The sequence below is a fragment of the Emys orbicularis genome, chromosome 9 (assembly GCF_028017835.1).
Source record: "Emys orbicularis isolate rEmyOrb1 chromosome 9, rEmyOrb1.hap1, whole genome shotgun sequence".
Taxonomy (NCBI): Eukaryota; Metazoa; Chordata; order Testudines; family Emydidae; genus Emys; species Emys orbicularis.
Window position 1 is genome coordinate 106,761,239 of NC_088691.1, and position 20,060 is coordinate 106,781,298.

The 20,060-nt window shown below is 54.0% G+C and overlaps 1 protein-coding gene across 1 annotated transcript in view; it reads right to left on the minus strand.

Moving 5' to 3' along the window:
* Window positions 1–20,060, minus strand: part of XXYLT1 (xyloside xylosyltransferase 1) — a 97,666-nt gene that overhangs the window by 2,300 nt on the left and 75,306 nt on the right. The window lies entirely within an intron of this gene.

Sequence of the window (20,060 nt, forward strand, 5' to 3'; positions counted from 1 at the left end):
CTCTTATTTGTAGTTTGAATTTATCTAGCCTCAAATTCCAACCATGGAATCACATTAAGCCTTTTTCTGATCAATTACAGAGCCCTTTGCTATCAGAAACCTCCTACCCAGGTAGAGCTCACCCTTCTGTGGGATAAACTAGTCTTTAGTCCCTTAACATGGGCTGCACCGATTTCTGTATTGTGCTGTTTTTATCAGGAAGTTATGCAGGACTAAATCAAATGCCCCAGTCAACGCAGTCACCTCTATTAGCTACCCTTGTGATCTCCTCACAAACAGAACGATGTGGGGGTGTGACAAGACCTGCTTCCCACAGAGCCCCCCATGCTGACGGGCATTCATTCTGTTACCGGCTTTTCATGCTGTATTGCCAGCATCCCGCATCAGCCTTCCCAGGGGTTTGCGGGGATCAGCGTCAGTCTCCCCAGTTTCCTGGGTCACCCCGCTTGGTCCCCTGGGAAGGATTTGCTGGTGCAGAAAAAGGCTTGGAAGATTAAATGAATGGGCTGTATTGCAGGGGTGCTGCATTGCCAGCTACGGGCTAACCCAGCCCCCCAGTGCCGCTGTGCAATGGGTACTGCAGATGGGGCACTCGGGGACACAGGGTTCAGCTCCCCTTCAAAGGCAAATTCTAGATGATAAATGGAATAAAAACAGTGAAACAAAGTGGGCCAGACTCTGCTCGTAGGCCCTGTGGCGTCAGTCTGAAGTGACTCCATTCCCGCCCGTGTCACTGGGGTCACAAGCTCTCCCACTACAGGAAGGGGCCGGGAATTAAACCCAACCCTCTGGTGCCTCCCAAGAGAGGACTGAAAAGAGGCCAGACGAGCTCCCTGCAGAACAACACTCAAACCCTTCTCGGCCCTGCCACCATTTCTCAAGGCCCCATGAACACTAACACGGAGCCCTTCGAAGCCCCGTGCCAGGGACACAGCCTCCCCGTGGCTGGGCTGACAGCAGGAAGAGTCACAACGGGGCTTCGTGCAGGGCCGCTGGGTTACCCAGACACAAAGCTCCTGTGAAAGACACACACAGGAGTCTGAGTGGCTACGGAAGGGAGCCCCCCGCAGCTCCTTCCCCAGCAGTGACACCGTCGGGCCCCACTCCTTCGGTACAGCAGAGCGCTCGCTGGAGTGGTGGCTCCTGGCACTCACTTCCTAGTGCAGAGACCTGCCCGGGACCCCCCACAACCCCGAGTAGCTGCGAACAACAGCCGTGGGTCAGCTGGGAGCACAGTGGGGGCAGGCTCCTGACTTGCAGAGGAACCGCAGTGCGAGTTGCTGTTGTGTCCACTCTGCAGGGACTAGGCAAGCCAGCAGTCCGGCTCCTTCCTCTCTCTTTGTACAGGCATGCGACAAATACAAGGGTAGGACTGTGCGGTCCATACACGGCACTGGTCACTTAGGACCCATCCTGCATTCTTTGGGCACCGAAACCCCCCCTGGAGTCATACTGTACTTGCACAGTGGGTCGAGTTTGCTGCAGTCAGTGGGGCTGCCCCAGTTCAGGCCACCTTCCTTCATTCCGGGGCATCCTGATGCAATTTGCAAACTTTTCACCATTGACATGCAGCCACCTCTGGGGTGGAATGCGGTAGCTCCTTAAGAGCACTCACCCATTTCAAAGAATTACACCATGTGCAATGGCTGCTGCCTGGGGGTTTCAGGAAAGCTGCTGGAATCTGACCAAGACCCCATGGCTAAAGCCACTGCGCTCACCGGGGTTTTTTAATGATCACCATCCTGGGCTTTACATCTCAGCGGAAAGACAGCGCCTCCAGGAGCACGGGGCTCCCTGGCATGTCACTGAGTGCTGACCCAGCAGAGCAGTGAAACACCACGCCCACGGCCTGCAGTACCGTCCTGATCTCTGGGGGCCTTTCACGCAGGCAGGAAATCAGAGCTTGTCTGCAGATAAAAGCTGTAGCATTGTACACCCACATGGGCTGGTGTAAGCCCTGCATCCACACCAGGCAGAACTAGTGCAGTGAACATCACAGCACTGATCCAGATGGTGTCAGTGGTTAAAACCAGGCTTTGCTCTGGCCCTGCTTAGCTCACAGGACTGGTGAGCATCACAGCACAAAGCAGCCCTTCTGCTCCCTCCAGCCAGTCTCTCTCCTCTCTCTGGATGCCCACAGACACTGGTTTCATGGGGCAGGGTCCCAGCATCATGTCCTTGGGAGGATCCCGCCCCCCCCCCCCCCCCCCGGGCATGGACTGGGGTCCACCCACAGCCCTGCACAAGCCGGGAACGGCAGCCGTGCATCACCATCCTGCTGAGGCTTAGTGGGGGTGGCTCTGATCTAACCGCACTGCCTCCTGACTGACACTCGGATCGTTGAGCCCAGACTCAGACCCCCGTGGACTCAGTCTGCTGGTGCCTGGCCACCACCTCGTTGCTCTTTCAGCCCTTGGTTCTGCTAGTCCAGGGGTGGGCAAACTACGGCCCGCGAGCTGGAGCCACACCACACGGCTCGGCCCTGCTCCGGCCGGGGCTCTGGGTCGGGGGCCTTACCACGCTTGAGGTAAGTGCCGCTCGGAGCCTGCACCCCTGAGCCTCTCCCCACACCCCAACCCCCTGCCCCAGCCCTGATCCCCCCTCCTGCTCTCCAAACCCCTCGATCCCAGCCCGGAACGCCCTCCTGCACCCCAAACCTCTCACCCCCAGCCCCACCCCAGAGCCCGCACCCCAGCCGGAGCCTGTATCCGTGCCCCAGCCCTGATCCTCCTCCCGCTCTCCAAACCCCTTGATCCCAGCCCCACCCCAGAGCCCGCACCCCAACACCAGTTTCGTGAGCATTCATGGCCCGCCATACAATTTCTATTCCCTGATGTGGCCCTTGGGCCAAAAAGTTTGCCCCACCCCCCTCCCGTGCTAGTCCCTCTGAACGAGAGAGGTGGTCACTGCCGTTCGGGGCAGGTTTAGCAGCTCCCCCGCAGAGCAGCTGCAATGGGAACAGGCCCAGCTCCCTCTCTTCAAAACATGCACAACACCCCAGAGCCACATTAACCAAGTGTTTTGGCAGGCGTGGCAGCCCTCCCCGCCCGGCTAGATCTGCTCCTTTCCCCCACCGGAAGCCGGCTCCAGGCAGCTGCAGCAAGCACAGGAACTCAGCCAGACACAGCTGGGCACACACAACCCAAACTTGCTGATGAAGGCTGTTTGCAAGATTGGGCAGGCGGGTCAGAGCCAAGAGAGGCCTCCGGCTCAGAGCGTGGCAGGATGTGTTCACATGTGTACACCAGCAGCGGTGTGGTGGTGTGTTTAAATGCTCCAAGTTCCTGTGCACTGCTCTGATACTACGCGTCCGTGCCCGGACCGCTCCAATAATCCTCCACGGCCCTTGTGCAGCCATTGACCCAGTCCGAACGGCAGCGTTTGCAGCCCATTGTGCACAGATGTCATGACTGTGCAAGCAGCAAGGCAGCGGAGAATCAGGCCCATTGTTAGTAATGTAGAGAGAGAGAGGGGTGGTCAGAGCACAGGACTGGGAGCCAGGACACAGGGGGTTCCCAGCTCTGAACCCGGCCCTGTGTGACCCCAGGACGCTCACATGCAGCCAGACCTTTCCCAACACTTGGGTCTCACAATGTCTGGGTGCACAACTTGAGCCACCAAGATGAGGCAACTGAATTCAGTAGCTGTAAATGTAATGTCCATCTCCCAGGGCTGCTATGGCACATGCGGATGAGAAGGCGTCTTGTGGCTGTTGCTAGATAGTAGAGAGATGCTCTCCGATCCGATTTGGGCACAACATTTAGGGTTTGTAAAAACAGGTTTTTTAAAACAACCGACAAAACTCCTAAGAGCAGTAGAAATGTTCTGTGAAGCTCAAAACAATTCCCACAGAAACACTTTATTAAACCAAACACCTACAGTGTTTGCAGCCCAAGCCTGGTGGACAGAGCGAAACTGACAGCAGTGGCCCCGACAAGTTCATTTTCCAGCCACCAAGATGAGCAAAAAGGTTCAAGCGAAGGGTGACGGACACAGATCCACATGGCACTGCAGGGCACTGCTGCCAGCCCTGCGCTTGGTGGCTGGTTCCCCTGGCACCTGGCATTGCAGCAGGAGGCAGTGCTGGCGGCCGGAGCACACAACCATGGTGCATGGGGACAGGCCTTGCTTCGACCCAGAGGAAAGGTTGGGGGGAAGCTGCTTTTCATCGCTTTAGGATTCATTGCTCCATGCACGTCACATTCACGGCTCAGGGTTTTAGGGGGCTCAGAATACCCCCTGAAGGCGAGTTTGCTGGGTGGCTGGAAGCTGTCCCTCAGCAGTCGGGGGAACCGTCACCAGGCAAACCAGAGCAGCAGGAAAGCCACAAGACACACACAAACCAGCCTGTGGTTCTGCAAAGCTGTCCCATGCACTGAGCTCTGGCTCCATTTGCTCAGCAGGGCAGGAAGGCACCCAGCCCCAAACGCCACCCTAGCCAGAGGGGATGGCAGAGGAGGTGGAGCCCTGGAGAAGTCCAGCTGATTTGCTGCCAAGTCCCAGCAGTGAGGTACTTTGCACAGGACACATCAACAGCCCTGCAGCACCTCTGGATGTGCCCTTGGTAGGAAAGCAACGGGAACCAGGTGTGAGACCGCATCGTATACGCTGCACTTACAGGAGAAAGAATATAACAAGACTACACGGAGTTAGAGATAGGCCCAAGATGCAAAGATTGGATCCAGAACCAAGCTTCCCCAACGTGCCGGGTTTGATTCAGCCCCTGGTAGATACAGACCTGCACCCCAAAGCTTGGCTCCAGAGCGACACTTCCTCAATGTTCAGGGCTCCAGCCCTTCTCCATGTATTACATGATCCAGATTCTCTTCTGAGCGCTCAAGCATTATAATGAAAATAATCAGCTTCCATCACACGGAAACAAGAGAATATAACGGCAGAGCAGAGGAAGGGATAGAGACAGACACAAAGAGGGGAAAGGGACGGTGGCACCTCAGAAGCGATGGGACTGATCATTTGTTTCACATTTTTATTTTAAAGAAACGTGCTGAGCCCTCAACAGCTGAAGTATAGCCCAGAGCTGGATTATAACCCTTGAAAACAGCTCGCTGTAACAGGAACATTGACACAGCCGCAACCCAGAGCACCGCTCATCCCTCGACTGCGCCGCCCGCCAGTACAGGGCTGGGCCCCAGCCCGACCAGGCAGAAAAGCAGATTTATTTTAAATGACTAAATCAGTCTTAGAGCAGCATTGTTCCCCAGTGGATTAGCGTGCAGCCGCTAATCCAGGTAAATGCAGACGCAGTAATGGGAAGAGAACAATACCCTGCTTTTTGGTGGACAAACAAACAGCAATTGTTTAGTCCCGAGCCAAAGCCTGGACGAGGAAGCGTTACTTTCCTTGTCCTGCTATGTACTAGGCAGAGTCACAGCGTGTGCGGCTGCACTGTTCACAAGGGACTAAATCTTCAGAGCCGCGAGGACCCGGTGTCTGCAGTAACAGACCCGATGGCTCAGCTGCCAAAGGCACAGAGTACATGAGGGTGAGAACAGTTCAGCAGCAAGGGAGCTGGGGACAGCATGGACAGCTTTAAACCTTTCAGGTGCAGGTTCGAATCCAACCAGCTGCTTTGGAGTGGTCTGTCGTCCCCCTGGCGTGGTCTCTCGTGCAGATCTCACGGTCACTGAGCGTTCTGCCAAACTGCTCCTTTAATTGTGGCATTTGGTTCTCTCTAGCTAGGAGTCTGGGAAGAGGGAGCACAGCTGAAGGGCGCGCCCCATGGAGAAAGGGGGGAGGGGATAAGATCAAGGGGGATGGAAGAGTTCGATTTTCTTTAAAGGAAACCAGAGTGGGTGAAACCAACGAGGAGTCCTTGTGGCCAAATCAATGTGATCTAAGTGGTGGTGTACTGGCAAAAAATGTAAGTGGTTAAACTAACAAAAACTCAACTCCATACTCCCCAAACAAGAAGTGGGTAAAGTCAGCTACCCAAGTTTACACTCGGGCTCCTCTGTGTGGACAAACATTACCCAGTGTTTGAGCGTTGGAGAGAATCTGCAGGAGAAATTCCCCTCCCTCCCACACCCAAATTTCTGCAGAGTCTGGGAAGAAAATTCTACAGGATTTGGGAAAATTCCCCCGATTCCCAGGGGTCCAAGAGGTGGCCTCGCCAGGGCACTGTCCGGAAAGTAAAGCGCACACCACAGGCAGTTCCATCGTGCATTCGGCGTCTGATCCGGATCCCTGTTTGGGGTGGTTCAGTGCAGCCAGTTCCTTGTGGGGGGTAAGTCTTTGCAGGGTCAGGCCCAAGCTCACATACCCAAATACACACACAGGCCCTGCAGGGCAGGCGGTGCAGTTCCCCCATGGCATGGATCTAGCATGGAAGTGCAGGTGCTAGTGCGCTGGGAGCATGTTTGCTATGCGCCTGGCATAGCTACTGGCAGGCTGGAATTAAACGGTTAATTGGCCCTGGTGATTCCCGGAGCACAGAGGCAGACTGGAGTCCATGTGGCTGTTGTGTGGTTACCAACTAAAAGAGCCTGGGAGTGCTCCAGGAGGATACACTGTCACAGCTAGTGTTCTCCTTGGCACCCGAGGGCTGCTGATTTCTCTGATCAGTAGGAGCTACTAAACACAGCTGCCTGGCAGATGCTCAAGCTGTGGCTTTTCATCCCTAAACTCCTTGGAACCTTTTCCTGCTCTTCCTGCAAACAGAAACTTCAGCATTTGGGCAGGAAATCTAGGTGGGTGCTTCATATTCCTCAATACGATGACAGCAAAGTAAAACACAACACAAACAGCGTTTCACCCAAACCGACCATTGCATTGAAATCCACATGGGCAACGACTGTGAACACCAGAGAACACACGACAGCGAAAGCCCCGCTGTCCACCAGGACTGCAGGTTGTGCAGAGTTCTGTTTCTCTGGGCTGCGACTTTCCATATCCGATAACCAGGCACATCAGCTTTCCATGGGAAGCCCGGGCCTAGGCCCAGCTCCTCCCCTCCCCAGACTCCAGCCAGGCTGCGCACGGCTTGGTATTTTTCTCCACCAGCCACAGGGCCAGCTGTAACTTTTCCAGCGTGCTCATTCCAACGCGCGCGCTTTGGTTTTGCTTTAAAAGCCACGCTGCTGCAGGTGCTTTTGGATGGGGGCGGGGGAACAAATGGAAACATTTGGAAGTGACAGAATTAGCAGAAGCGCCAAACCAATGGGACACGCCAGGGCTATAGAATACACAGCTCCCCAGAGCACAGGCCAATCAGGAAGAAATGAAATGTGGCCAGGCTAATGGGACCAGGTGCCTGAGCCAGGCGCCTCGGGGGGAAGAAGAACGACATGGAAAGGAACAAAGAAAACAGCCGTGAGAATCCCCCCAGTGTGGCCCATCTGGGTTCCGTGCAGCTGCTCAGCATCGCACCCTCTGCGTACAGCCCCGGGCAAGCCAACGTCTCTGCAGCCTGCTCTGCGCCCTGCTGCACAGGACTTTAGCTCAAGGCCCAGCAGTGCTTTTGGAGGCTCTCAGGATCGCCGGCAGGCGCGCTGGGTAGGCCTGAGATGGTTTCCTTCTGCTCAGTGGGACTGAGGTAGAGGAGGTTTGGCATGTGCCATGATGTTCCTTGGGACACCTGTGAAAACACCATCAGCGTGAACACAGCCTGTGCTCACGGAGCGCCTTGACAAACCGTATTCACGGCCCCTGTGCTCCGCGGCAAACTGGGCCCCCAGTTCCCAGCACGGGACACTGGATTCTGCATTGCTCTGGAATTAAATACGAGGAGAAGCAGAGGATCTGAGCTGTGGCTCCTGGGCCAGAGTCTGATGTTGAAGTCAGTTTAGTTTATGTTCTCCTCCCATTTTCAGCTCTCAGCGTTGTGCGGATCTTTACACTGCCCCGCAAACGGCACTGGGGGACGCTGGAGGCTGGGCAGGCCAGAGAGCCTAGGCCTTGCCCGAGGGAGGCTGCGAGCCTGCGCATAACGGGGGCAGATCTGACTGCCAGACGCCCCGCTCCTCTGCATGGGACAGGCAGAGATGAGCACAGGATCAGGCCCTAAAGCAGAGAGCCCACACAGATGAGACATGCCAGGGCCTGAGAGCCCTATACCGTTGTGGGAGGCGGCATTCTTGGTGGTGCGGGTTAGGGTTTGTGCAGCTGCTAGTAGAATAGAATCATAGAATCTCAGGGTTGGAAGGGACCTCAGGGGGTATCTAGTCCAACCTCCTGCTCAAAGCAGGACCAATCCCCAACTAAATCATCCCAGCCAGGGATTTGTCAAGCCGGGACTTAAAAACCTCTAAGGAAGGAGATTCCACCACCTCCCTAGGTAACCCATTCCAGTGCTTCACCACCCTCCTAGTGAAAAAGGTTTTCCTAATATCCAACCAAACACCCCCCCCCGCCCCTGAGTCCTCCCACCTGGTTACAGCTAGAGCAGACAGGACCGGTGTCCCAGCCAGGCAGAAGTTGCCTTTCGTGTGCATTTGGGAATGCAGGGAAAACCCCAGTCCCTGGCGCGCTGTAATCCAGTAAGTGTGTTATCTGCAGCTCACAGCTTTGTGACATGGGCTGTGCCAGGAGCCAGGGAAGGGGCCAGAGGAGACTCTCGCGTGGGGCTCAGGGGTACGGCCTGCATGGGGATGCTTTGATAGTGGGGGCATCTGTTCACACACCCCCATGGACGGAGGATGGAGCCACACGTCTGCAGCCAGATGCTGTCACACGCCCACGTCTCAGTCACACAGGGGGTTCGTCCACTTTAAAGTCACACCCCACCTTAAACCGAATGAACTTCCTGGTGCAGACAGGCCCCCTCTGCCCACTGGCCTTGAGCCAACAGCACTGAAATCAAAGGGAGACACAAACACGCCCCCCACCCCCCACCCAGCTCCCTGGAGCTGGGCCAGGCCTCAGTGTCTCCACCCCTCAGGTGTTCGTAGGGGCTACAGTGCTGCAGCACCAGCACATCCCATTGTTACTGGGAGGGTATAGGGTGGGCGGTACAGGGACCTGCCACAGCTGGAAATTGTTGCTCCAAACTCCCCCGATGGCAAGCCCCCTCCCCCCCCCCGGGACGGATTCTGGCCATGGTACATCGGTAGTGAGGGGAGAGCGAAAGCTGAGCTACTACCGGCCCTTCTCCCAGACTGTGTAAAACCTGCTGGCTGGGCCTTCGGCTGCGTCCGTTGGCCTCCACAGCGCTAGGCTGCGTTACGTCAGCCCAGGATCTGGCCTGTGGAGTTAACAAAAGTGACACACCTTCCCTACGGCGGAGCAACGCCCTGTGACTGCTCCAGCTCTCTCGGCCACCAGGGAGCCCCCGGCAAAGGCAGGACGACAGACCTCAGTAGCCCTGCGCTCTCCCCAGGCCGACAAGCAGCAGGAAGTTGCTCTGTGGAGAGGAGAAACTTTCAGCCCTTCACTAAACTTCAGGCCTGATCATGGCGCAGCTCCATTAGCCTCCACGATCCCTTTCAAAAGAGGAAAAAGGCTCCAGACAAAGCCAGGCCAAGAGGGCAGCCCAGGGGCCTTGACACCAAAACAAAACATGGTCAAGTTTTTCACTTGTGTTGTTAACGGCTCTGCAGCCCTGTGTTCCCTTGGCTGAGGGCTACCCCTTGCAGAGGGGCTCTGCGGTGAGCAACTGTTTATAAACAAAGCCTCCATGTGCTAGGAAACATCTGGAGAATAGCACTTCCCAGCATTCAAAGCACACAGCCCAGGAAGGCTAGATAAAAAATTCCACAAGGACTTCCCCTGCTGGCTGAGTACGCAGTCGCTGGCCTGGCTTCCTCCCACGTTTCCTGTAACGCTCTGTGCAGCTGCCCGGCCCACTCAGATGACTGTCCTGCCTCAGAAATAAACAACCTACCACTGCTTGGCAGACCCACGATCCTGGCATACAGCATGGCTTCAAGGCAGAGCTGTAATAATGTGTTCAAAAATAGCTTCTTGTTAAATCACCAAGAATATCCTCAAAGGTGAAAACGGATATTTCCATATATTGTATATGTTTGTCTGCCTTTCTGTCTCTCTCTCACCCCCCCACACCCCCCAGATCTCCATCGCCTGTGCACCCAGAATCCCCCCAGCTTTCACGGGTTTGCCAGGAAGAGATGACAAGGGTCACGGTACAGTAATTGCTTAGGACCTGCTCCCATTCAAGTCAACAAGAGATTTGCTACGTGCTACAAATGAGGAAGTGCTGTGCTTTTAATAGAGCCCAAGGCCAGAAGGGACCATTGTGATCCTCTAGTCCAGCGGTTCTCAAACTTCATTGCACCATGACCCCCTTCTGACAACAAAAATTACTGCATGACCCCAGGAGGGGGGACCAAAGCCTGAAACCATCTGAGCCTCACTGTCCCGGGCAGGGGGGGCAAAGCCTGAGCCCCAATGCCCCAGGTGGAGGAGAAGGGGGGAGGGAAGATGAAGCCCAAGGGCTTGGGCTCCAGGCGTGGGTCCCGGCCAGTGGGGCTCGGGCCCCAGGCCCCAGCAAGTCTAACACCAGCCCTGGCCCCAACCCACTTTGGGGTCCCAACCCACAGTTTGAGAACCGCTAATCTAGTCTGACCTCCTGTATAGCACAGGCAGAGAACTGCCCCCAAATAATTCCCAGAGCAGAGCTTTCCGAAAAACACCCAATTGCCAATGACGGAGAATCCACCACAACCCTTGGTCAGTTGTTCCCATGGTCAATTACTCTCTCGATCAAAAATTTACACCTTATTTCCATTCTAAACTTGGCTAGCTTCAGTTTCCAGCCACTAGATCTTGCTAGGCCTGTCTCTGCTAGCCTGAAGAGCCCATTATCAAATAGCTGTTCCCCATGTAGGTAACTGACAGACTGTGACCAAGTCACCCCTTAACCTGCTCTTTGTTAAGCTAAATAGACTGAGCTGTTTGACGCCATCACTCTGAGGCAGGTTTTCTAATCCTGTAATCATTCTCGTATCTATTCTCTGACCCCTCTCCAATCGATCAACGCCATTCGTGAATTGTGGACACTGAACTGGACACTGGAGTCCAGCAGTCGTCACACCAATGCTAAATACAGAGGTAAAATAACCTCTCTAATCCCACTGATGCATCCCAGGACCATATTAGCTTTTTTGGCCACAGTGTCACACAGGGAGTCATGTTCAGCTGATTATCCACCACCATCCCCAAATCTTTTTCAGAGTCCCTGCTTCCCAGGAGAGAATGCCCCAGCCTGCGTTCTTTGTTCCCAGACATATACGTTTACAATTAGCCATAGTAAAACACATAGTATTAACTTTCGCCCAGTTAACCAAGCAACCCAGATTGTTCTGTATCAGAATTGTCCTCTGTATTATCTACCATTCACCCAATTTTTGTATCACCTGCAAACTTTATCAGGGATGATTTTGTTTTCTTCCAAGTAATTGATAAAGATGTTCTATAATGTAGGGCCAAGCACTGATCCTGGCAGGGCCCTACTGGAAACACCCCCACTCGATGACAATTCCCCGTTTACTGTTACATTTGGAGACCAATCAGTTAGCCAGTTTTCAATCCATTTAATGTCCGCTGGGTTAATTTTATATCGTTCTAGTTTTTTTAATCGCAATTTTATACAGTACCAAGTCAAATGCCTCACAGACACCTGAATATATTACATCTGTACTATTACCTTTATCAACCACATTTATAATCTCAACAAAAACTATATGTTGATTGGCATTAATTCTATTACTCTCCTTTAATCCTTTATTAATGGAGTCCTGTGTTAGCCACTCGACTATCTTCTCTGGGATCCATTCAGGCAAGGTGATGGACACACAGGGCAAAAGGAGCAGCCCCTCGCAGTGGGGATCTGGGCTGTGAGGGCAAGCATCGCCTGGCAGTGCCGCCCGATCGCTCAGGGTGACAGCATTTTACAAGAACCGGCTGGTGCCTGGCGAGCAGGACACGTGTGACAACTTTTACAGGAACAGAGAGCAGAGTTCCTGGCCTAATGCTCCTGCAGCCATCGCGTGGGCCTTTCCCCTGACAGAGCAGGAGAATGATCCGGCCTTCCACTCCGCCAGCGCCAGACCAAACGTTGGTGTCATGCTACACATCTGGCTCTGCGGTGCACTGAGGAGTTTGGGCGCCATGCTGGGCGAGCCAGCCAGATGTGCTTTCCTTCTCCTCTTGTTAGCACGTCTGCCGCTCCATGGCGTAGGCATGGTTTCAAACTTGGATCAAAGCGCGTCTCTCCTTGGGTCCAGGCATGTGAATGTGCCTACACATGTCACTGACTCAGGGACCCATCACTTCTCTCCTCCCTTCCCACACCCCGGAGGCACCAGGGCCTCAGTCTCCGTGCCCCCAGGGGACCCCTGGATTGTGGGATGTGGACACTTGCCAATCTGGCTTGAGACTGTCCCAGACATCCACAGATACCCCTGCAAAGGCACCAGGAAGGGAACAATTTTGGTCACTGCTGGCCTTGGCTGGATTCGAGCTGACATCGGACAGTCAGTGATTCTGCTGCTGACTGAGGATCTGCCATGACTCCACCTTCTCCAGGACTAATGACACGAGCAAAGAGGTTTGGACTCACGGGCAAAGGGCTGAGAAAGAACACCAGGAGCTGTTGATGGGGAGTGAACAGCAGCTGGGGAAAGTGGGGCTTTGCTGAATGATGACCGTGGCCCTACCAGATGAGGAAAGGGGCTGGGAAGCTGACAAGACTCCCTGGAGCTGAAGAGAAATTCTGGGCAGCTGTGAAAAACACATGGGCCTAGAGAAAGACGGCTTCTTAGGAGTTTGTTGACTGCAGTTGCCTGAGATTCAGCTACAGCATAAAAGTTTCACAACAAAACCTAGATGGCTGTTTGGGTGTACTGTAAAGTTCTCTTCAAGCCATCAAGAAATTATTTTACTGCACAAAACATTCAGGGAATCTGAGTGCTATAAACATGCATTCCTGGCGCAGTCTGGCCCAGACACCACCCAGACCTGGGTACCTGCCTGCTGTAAGCCGTGTACCTGCACTATGGGAGTGAAGGCACACGCAGCTCTCTCCTGGAGAACCCCCTGGGCCATGTGTCTGGGTCCGTGCACCCCCAGTGCAGGGCTGGGTCCGTGCGCGGATGAAAGCTCCGGCAGCTGGTGACTCAGTGAGGGGCATTCGGCGTTAACCCGAGCCAGCTTTCAGCCTCATGTTAGCAGTGCTGGGCTGCTGGACAGGACAGCTTTGGGATGCAATGTCACATTGAGGGGCTGGCCGCTGGGGTCATTAGCAGTAAGAGGGCCCCAGTGTCCCATGTCTACGGGCTGAGACAAGACCCTGATCTGATGCACTGGGACTATTTACGGGTTCAATAACGTAGCCTGGGGTGTGTGGTTAGAGTAACAGGCACAATGGAGGCCCTGGACTTCTGCTTTATTCCTCACAAAGCACGCAAGGCATCTGGGCTGAAACAACAGCTGGGTCTTCAGACCTCTGCTGCCGGCAGCAGGAGCTGGAAGGAAGGGTTTCTCTGCACCTGAGCCACAGCCCTTCTCTGCTCCCTGCACTCCAGACATTAAAAGAAAAGAACCAGAGGCCAGGAGAGGTTGGAGACAAACACCAACTGCCCGTCCTTTGGGCTGGGGCTCCAGCCAGCTTGCCTCTCCACTATCAACTCTCGGCGAAACAAGGAAACTTTTCGACATGCCTCCTCCTGGGGGAAGCACTAGCACCAGCCCACCCCATCCCACCCCACCAGCTGGGATCCGTTTCCCTGTTTACGTTCCCAAGCTTGTTCAAATACAAACTCTGTCAATTGATAATTGGAGATTAGGGTCGTTTGGCATTTCAGCTCGGAGCCAGTCACCAGCCGCCAAAGCTCTCCAGAGTCCCTGGCTGACAGCTCCAGGCGGCGAGCCAAGGGAACGCAGCAGCAACCAATGTTTTAGGCTGCAGGAAGCCGTAGCGTGGGTCTCTGTCCCCTGCACTCTGATCATTGAGGTGGTTAAGGCAGTCTCCTCTCTTCCCTTAGGATTGTTGTAAGGAATGTGAGACCCACCTACTGCGCACACCCTGACAGCCCCGTGCAGTAGCACCCACAGCCCCCCCACTTCAGCTAAGGCTTCCCCAGGGCTGCATCCTTTTCCTGGGCTGCTGTTCTTCAGTCCCAGGGCCCCGGAGCCCTGTCCTCCACACGCTCCCTGCTGCAGCACTACGCCGCAAGCGCTGTGCATTAATCCATCCTGCCAAGAATCCACCTTCCATGGCCCGCCGCTGCCCACTGCCAAGCTGCGAGGGCTGGCATGAGGCCATTCCTGAGACAGGTGCCTCGCTGTGGTTAGCAGCGTCTGCGACGGCAGGTGCACACGGGCTGTGATGCAGGCCAGCACGCACTTTGTGATGACGCTGTGCACATGTCGGGCACCTTAGAGGAGAACACCCCAGAGAGGATGAAAAACTCTCTCCTGCTCCCTGAAAGCGACGTCACCTCGTCTGAGCTGCCAGCCAGAGCCCTGAGAGCTGAGGCCAGGAGAGGCAAGGGCGGAGGGGCAGGAACCCCAGGCGGTGGCTGGTAGTGAACACTGCCTATTACTGGTTTATGATACTGCTACTGCTATCAGTGGGTCCTGACCATGGGCCAAATGCATCCCTGGGGCGACTCACCAGGCCTGGCTTTGGCCCAGCGCCATGCTAGAAGTACTGTGCCACAGCTCTGCTCGGCAGTGCAGTCTGCAGGATCCCAGGTGCTGTTCCTGAGCATTTAGCACGACTCTGGGGACGGTATTACAGCATTGCTCAGTGATCATCCATCTCTCCCAGAGAGCCACATGGAGCACAGCCCACTGTCTAGGCCCCCGCAGTTATTTCATACCTAGCTGCATGCGACTGCGTAACAGACACACCCGGACCCTTTTCCCATTTGCATTAATTCAGAGCCAAACAGAACTGCGTTGCAGAATGTCAGGCCCCAGGGCTAAGAAGGTTCTTTCAAGTTCCCTGGTGCCACGAGGGAGACACCCCCCCAACAGCCTGAGAAGTGCACAAGGTGCTGAGCCGAGCTCTCTCACGCTGCTCCGGCACCTCTCCTCTGGAGAGTTTGGAGCGTTTGCCAGCCGTAAGTAACCCCGACACCCCCAAATACCTTCTTCCCTTGGTCACAGACGAGAGGTTGTCATTGTTGGATATTTACTACTAACTGGGCAGGCCCCACCAGCTCTGAGCATGGGATGAGCCAGGCCTGGCTTGCAAACACTCCCAACTGGTTCAAACAAAATAACATCCTCTTATTCCCCCACCCAGACACACTAGCCAGGGTGCCAATCCTCACAGCACACGCCCCCCCAAAGCAGAGACACGTGCGGACCCCCCAGGCAGAACACACAAAGCTCTGAGCCCTGCAGAATACATCTGCTTCGCTCCCAGTGCAGACGGCGAGCTGAGAAACGCTGCATGCCCTAGCCATGCGCTGCACCCCGGCAGTCCCATGGGACTCCCCCCCCCCCCCAACACACACCCAGCACTGGTACCGGGCACCGGCTCATTTCAATCAAAAGAGTCACATCCTGACGACAGATATAAACCACTCCCCATCTGCATCTAAACGGTGCCATGCCCGCTGCCTAGCAACAGCCAGCCCACGAGCATCCCTGCCTGCCCACGGTCCTCCAGCAGCGCTCCCACCTGTCCTGCCGCCTCTGGCACTCAACAGGTGCTGTCTGCACGGCCAGGAGTGCAGACACTTTCGCCCCGATCTCTGCCACAGCCTCCCCATTGCCAACATGGGGACAGCACTTCCCACAGCTGTGCACAAAGCGTCCAGCATCGCCGCCCACAGACCCGCTGCCCCCTGGCGTTCACACACGGCACAGTCCCAGAGCCAGCTGCGCTCTGTCCACTGCTGGCTGCAAAGTAGCACGTCCCAGCACCGGGCTCCACATGGCAATCAGCACATGTGCTGACACAGGAAGTCACGCTCTGGGCTTTGGCTGTTCCTTCCCCCAGGGACGGTTCCAACCCTGAGGGCTGCCTCCTCTCGTGGCAGGTGGGTGTTCCCCACAGAGAAGCAGGGCTGGTACTTGCCAAAGGAAGCACTCCGAAGGGAAGTGCAAAGCACAACCCGGGACAGCAATGGTCTGGCACAATGGGTGAGACCAGCAGCCCTGGGCTCTTCCTCAGGGGTGGGGTCACAGCAGTCAGGACTGGACATTTCCCACCCTGAGCATCTTTCAGCTCCCCCGCGACGACGAGGCTCTGCTCTGTGCACTGACGGGAAGGGCCCCACACACGGCGGTGACAGCAATGAGATCCCGCTGCCCGGGGACAGGCTGCGCAGAGACTGCCGGATGGAGGACTCCACCCAGCTCTCCATCCCAACAGCTCCACGTCCACAACCCTGTGTGGAGGGGGCAGGACTGCGCTGTAGCCCTGAGACCCTGCAGCATGGCCTGGAGGGGGGATCTGCCCCCCAGCTCAGTTTAACCCCCTATTCAGGAAGCCCAGCTTGGTGCAGGGGGTCAGGGTCTAGTGTGAGCCAAGCAGCATCTCCTGTCGGACCCTCATCCTGTCGCTCCTGGCTCTGCGCCTGCAGAGTTTGCCTGCACATCCAAGAGGGCTGTTGATGCAGCCATGTGGCCGGGGGGGGGTGGGGGTGGGGAGAGTTTGGAATGGTCAGACAGCTGGCGTCCGGAGACACTGCCTCTCCGGCTGACCAATGTCCCATTGCTTCCTAGTGCTCCCGGTGGGCTGTCTCTTGTGTCATACTTAGATTGTAGCTTCTGGGGGCAGGGATCTTTCTATCCCGTGTTTGCACAGCGCTGGCACCACGGGGCCCGGTCCATGGCCAGAGCTCCTGGGCACCACGGCAATGCTAATAATAAATGATAATCACTCTACGTGAGCTCAGGAGCTGGCAAGATGAAGGGCATCGTCACCAGCCCTCTGCCGGCCGGCGCACATGTTACCAAGCAGCACACCTGATTAGCTGGAATGCTAAGCAGGTGCAATAAGCTTTGTAACTAAGATTATGACTTTGCATAAGTGCTTCCTTGTGCAGAACCCCATCTGCTAATATAAACCTGGGGGCTGACTTGAAGCCACCCCCACAATCCCCTATGCTAACGCAGCTGCACCAGCCCAGTCGTTAGTCCCCTTACGTGCAGAGAACATCTGACTAGGTGCCTGACTGTCCTTAAGGGGCCCCACCTGCAAACCTCTCACACACAGTCCCTGTATAACCAACATCCTGTTGGGGGACTAAGGCCTGGCAGCATCAGAACCAGTGCTGCCATTACGAACCTACCGGCACGTTCCAGCTTAAGGCACAGTCCTGCGCAGATGCTGAGTGCTCTCAACTCCCACTGGAGCCAAGGGCGTGGATCCAGCACCTGGCTGGATCAGCCCCTTCCTGTGGCCGGTCTTGCAGAGATCTTGGTAATCCCCTGTACCGTGTGTCTGATGCAAGCGGAGCAGGAAGTACAGCATGTCTGAGCCATGGAAAGAACATGGGCCGATACGCAGCAGCTGGCAGAAAAGGGTGAGCCCACCTCAGGAACAGGGACGGGACACACCCAGCTTTACATTTCAATGGTATTTAATAGCGTGCCAGAGGAGGGACCCGTGCAGGCTCCCCACACCCTCTCTCACCCACGGTGCATCCATGCCACAGAGACCGGCATCTGCACCCCCCTGAGTAAGTCGATATTGCGCTGTCCACTCCATCGCCAAAGCAAACCTGCCAGGGCACAGCTGGGCCACAATGCTGGGATCCCAGGGGAGAGCTAAACACGCAGAGCATCACCTGTGAGTAATACGCCACAGCACAACGACATGAGCCAGCACTGCTCAGGACAGGTGCCATCCCCAGCCAACGCAACAGAAACCTCAGCAACTTGCTCTCGGAGAGGCTGAGAGACTGTCATGCTCTGGAAATGCATTTGTCCAACACAAACATGACCCAGGCATTGTTTCAGCATGAGTCGGTGACTGGCAACACTCCAGCACCATCCTGTTTTGCTGTTTGGAGGTTTTTCCCCTAACTCTGCAGGATATGAGTGCAGGCTCTGGGCCGTTTCCTATCTGCTTCTCTCTTACTATTACATTTCCCGCAAGCATTTGTACTAATACTGCCCAGCAGCTCAGTGCTCCATATCCTGGCTTCTGCACTGAAAGCATTTTATGGTTACAAAGCCTAAAAAACAGAGAACAAAAATGCAAATGGATGGAGTGAGCAGGAACATGTGTCCTAGACCATGGGAGGCATGCAGGGGAACAGCAACATTTCACTTCAGCGTTGAAAAAATGATTCTGATTAAACACCCCACATCTACTATGACAGGGGCTGTGTGTGTAGATTCATAGGTCCTAAGGCCAGAGGGAACTTTGTGCTCAGCTAGACCGACCTCCTGGATAACACCGGCCAGAAAACTGCCCCAACATAGAGAAGATCTGTTAGAAAAATATCCAGTCTTGATTTAAAAAATGTCAGTGATGGTGGCTCCACCACGACCCTTGGTAAGTTGTTCCAGTGGTTAGTTACTGTCCCTGTTAAAAATTTACACCTTATTTCCAGTCTGAATTCACCTAGCTTCAAATTCCAGCCAGTGGATCCTGTTAGACCTGTCTCTGCTAGACTGAAGAGCCCAGTTTTAAATCTTTGTTCCCCATGTAGATACTTATAGACTGTCATCAAGTCACCCCTTAATCTTCTCTTTGTTAAGCTAAATAGACTTAGCTCTTCGAGTCTCTCACTATAAGGCACTATCTCTAATTCTTTTCTCTTTGACCCCTCTCCAATTTATCAACATCCTTCTTGAACAGTGAACCCCAGAACTGGACACAGTATTCCAGCAGCAATCACACCAGTGCCAAATATAAAGGGAAAATAACCTCTCTGCTCCTACTTGAGATTCCCGTTTGTGGGTCCTAGCCCATGTTGTCGTTGTTGATCACATGAGCTCTTTTGGCCCCAGCATCACACTGGGAGCTCGTGTTCACCTGATTATCCACCAGGACCATCAAACCTTTTTCAGCGTCACTGCTTCCCAGGAGAGAGCCCCCCATCCTGTACGTCTGGCTGACAGTCCTTGTTCTTAGAGGTATACATTTGCATTTAGCCGTACTGAAACCCAGATTATTTGCTTGTGGCCAGTTTACCAAGCGATCCAGATCGCTCTGTATCAGTGACCTGTCCTCTTCATTATTTATCACTCCTCCAATTTTTGTGGCATTTCCAACTTTATTTTAATTCCAGATCATTGAAAAAAATCTTAAACAGCACAGGGCCAAGAATCAATCCCTGTGGGACCCCACTGGAAACACACCTGCTCAGTGATGATTCCCCATTTACAGTCACAATTTGAGACTTATCAGTTGGCCAGTTTTTAATCCATTTAACGTACGCCATGTTAATTCATTGTTGTTTAATCAAAATGTTGTGTGGTACCCAGTCAAACACCTTACAGAAGTCTAAGTATATTACATCAACACTATAATCTAAATCTATCAAACTTTCTATAAATCCATGTTGATTTGCATTAGTTACATTACCCTGCTTTAATTCTGTATTAACTGAGTCCCATATTAGCCATTCCATTATCTTGTCCACGATCCATGTCAGGCTGACAGACCTAGAATTATCCGGGTCAGGCCGTTTACAGTTTTTAAATATTCCAGTCTTCTGGAACTTGCCTTGTGCGCCAAGACTTATTGAAAATCAACATTAACGGTCTAGCAAGCTCCTAAGTTAGGAGCTTGGATGCAAGTTACCAGCTGATTGTAAAATGTCTAACTTTAGTAGCTTCTGTTCAACATCCTCCAGAGATATTGGTGGAATGGAAAGAGTGTTATCACCATATGATGAGACTGCATGATCTCTTGTTTCCCTTAATATAGCACAGAAATATTTATTGAACACTTCTGCCTTTTCTGCATTGCTATTGAAAATTCTACCATTTCCATCTACTAATGGACAAATACTATTATCAGGATTCTTTTTGTTTCTAATATATTTTAAAAACTCCTTCTTACTGTGATTAACTCTGCTTGCCATAGACTTCTCCTTGTGTCCCTTTGCTTCCCTTATCAATTTTCTACAATTCCTAACTTCTGATTTATCTTCATTACTATCAGCTTCCCC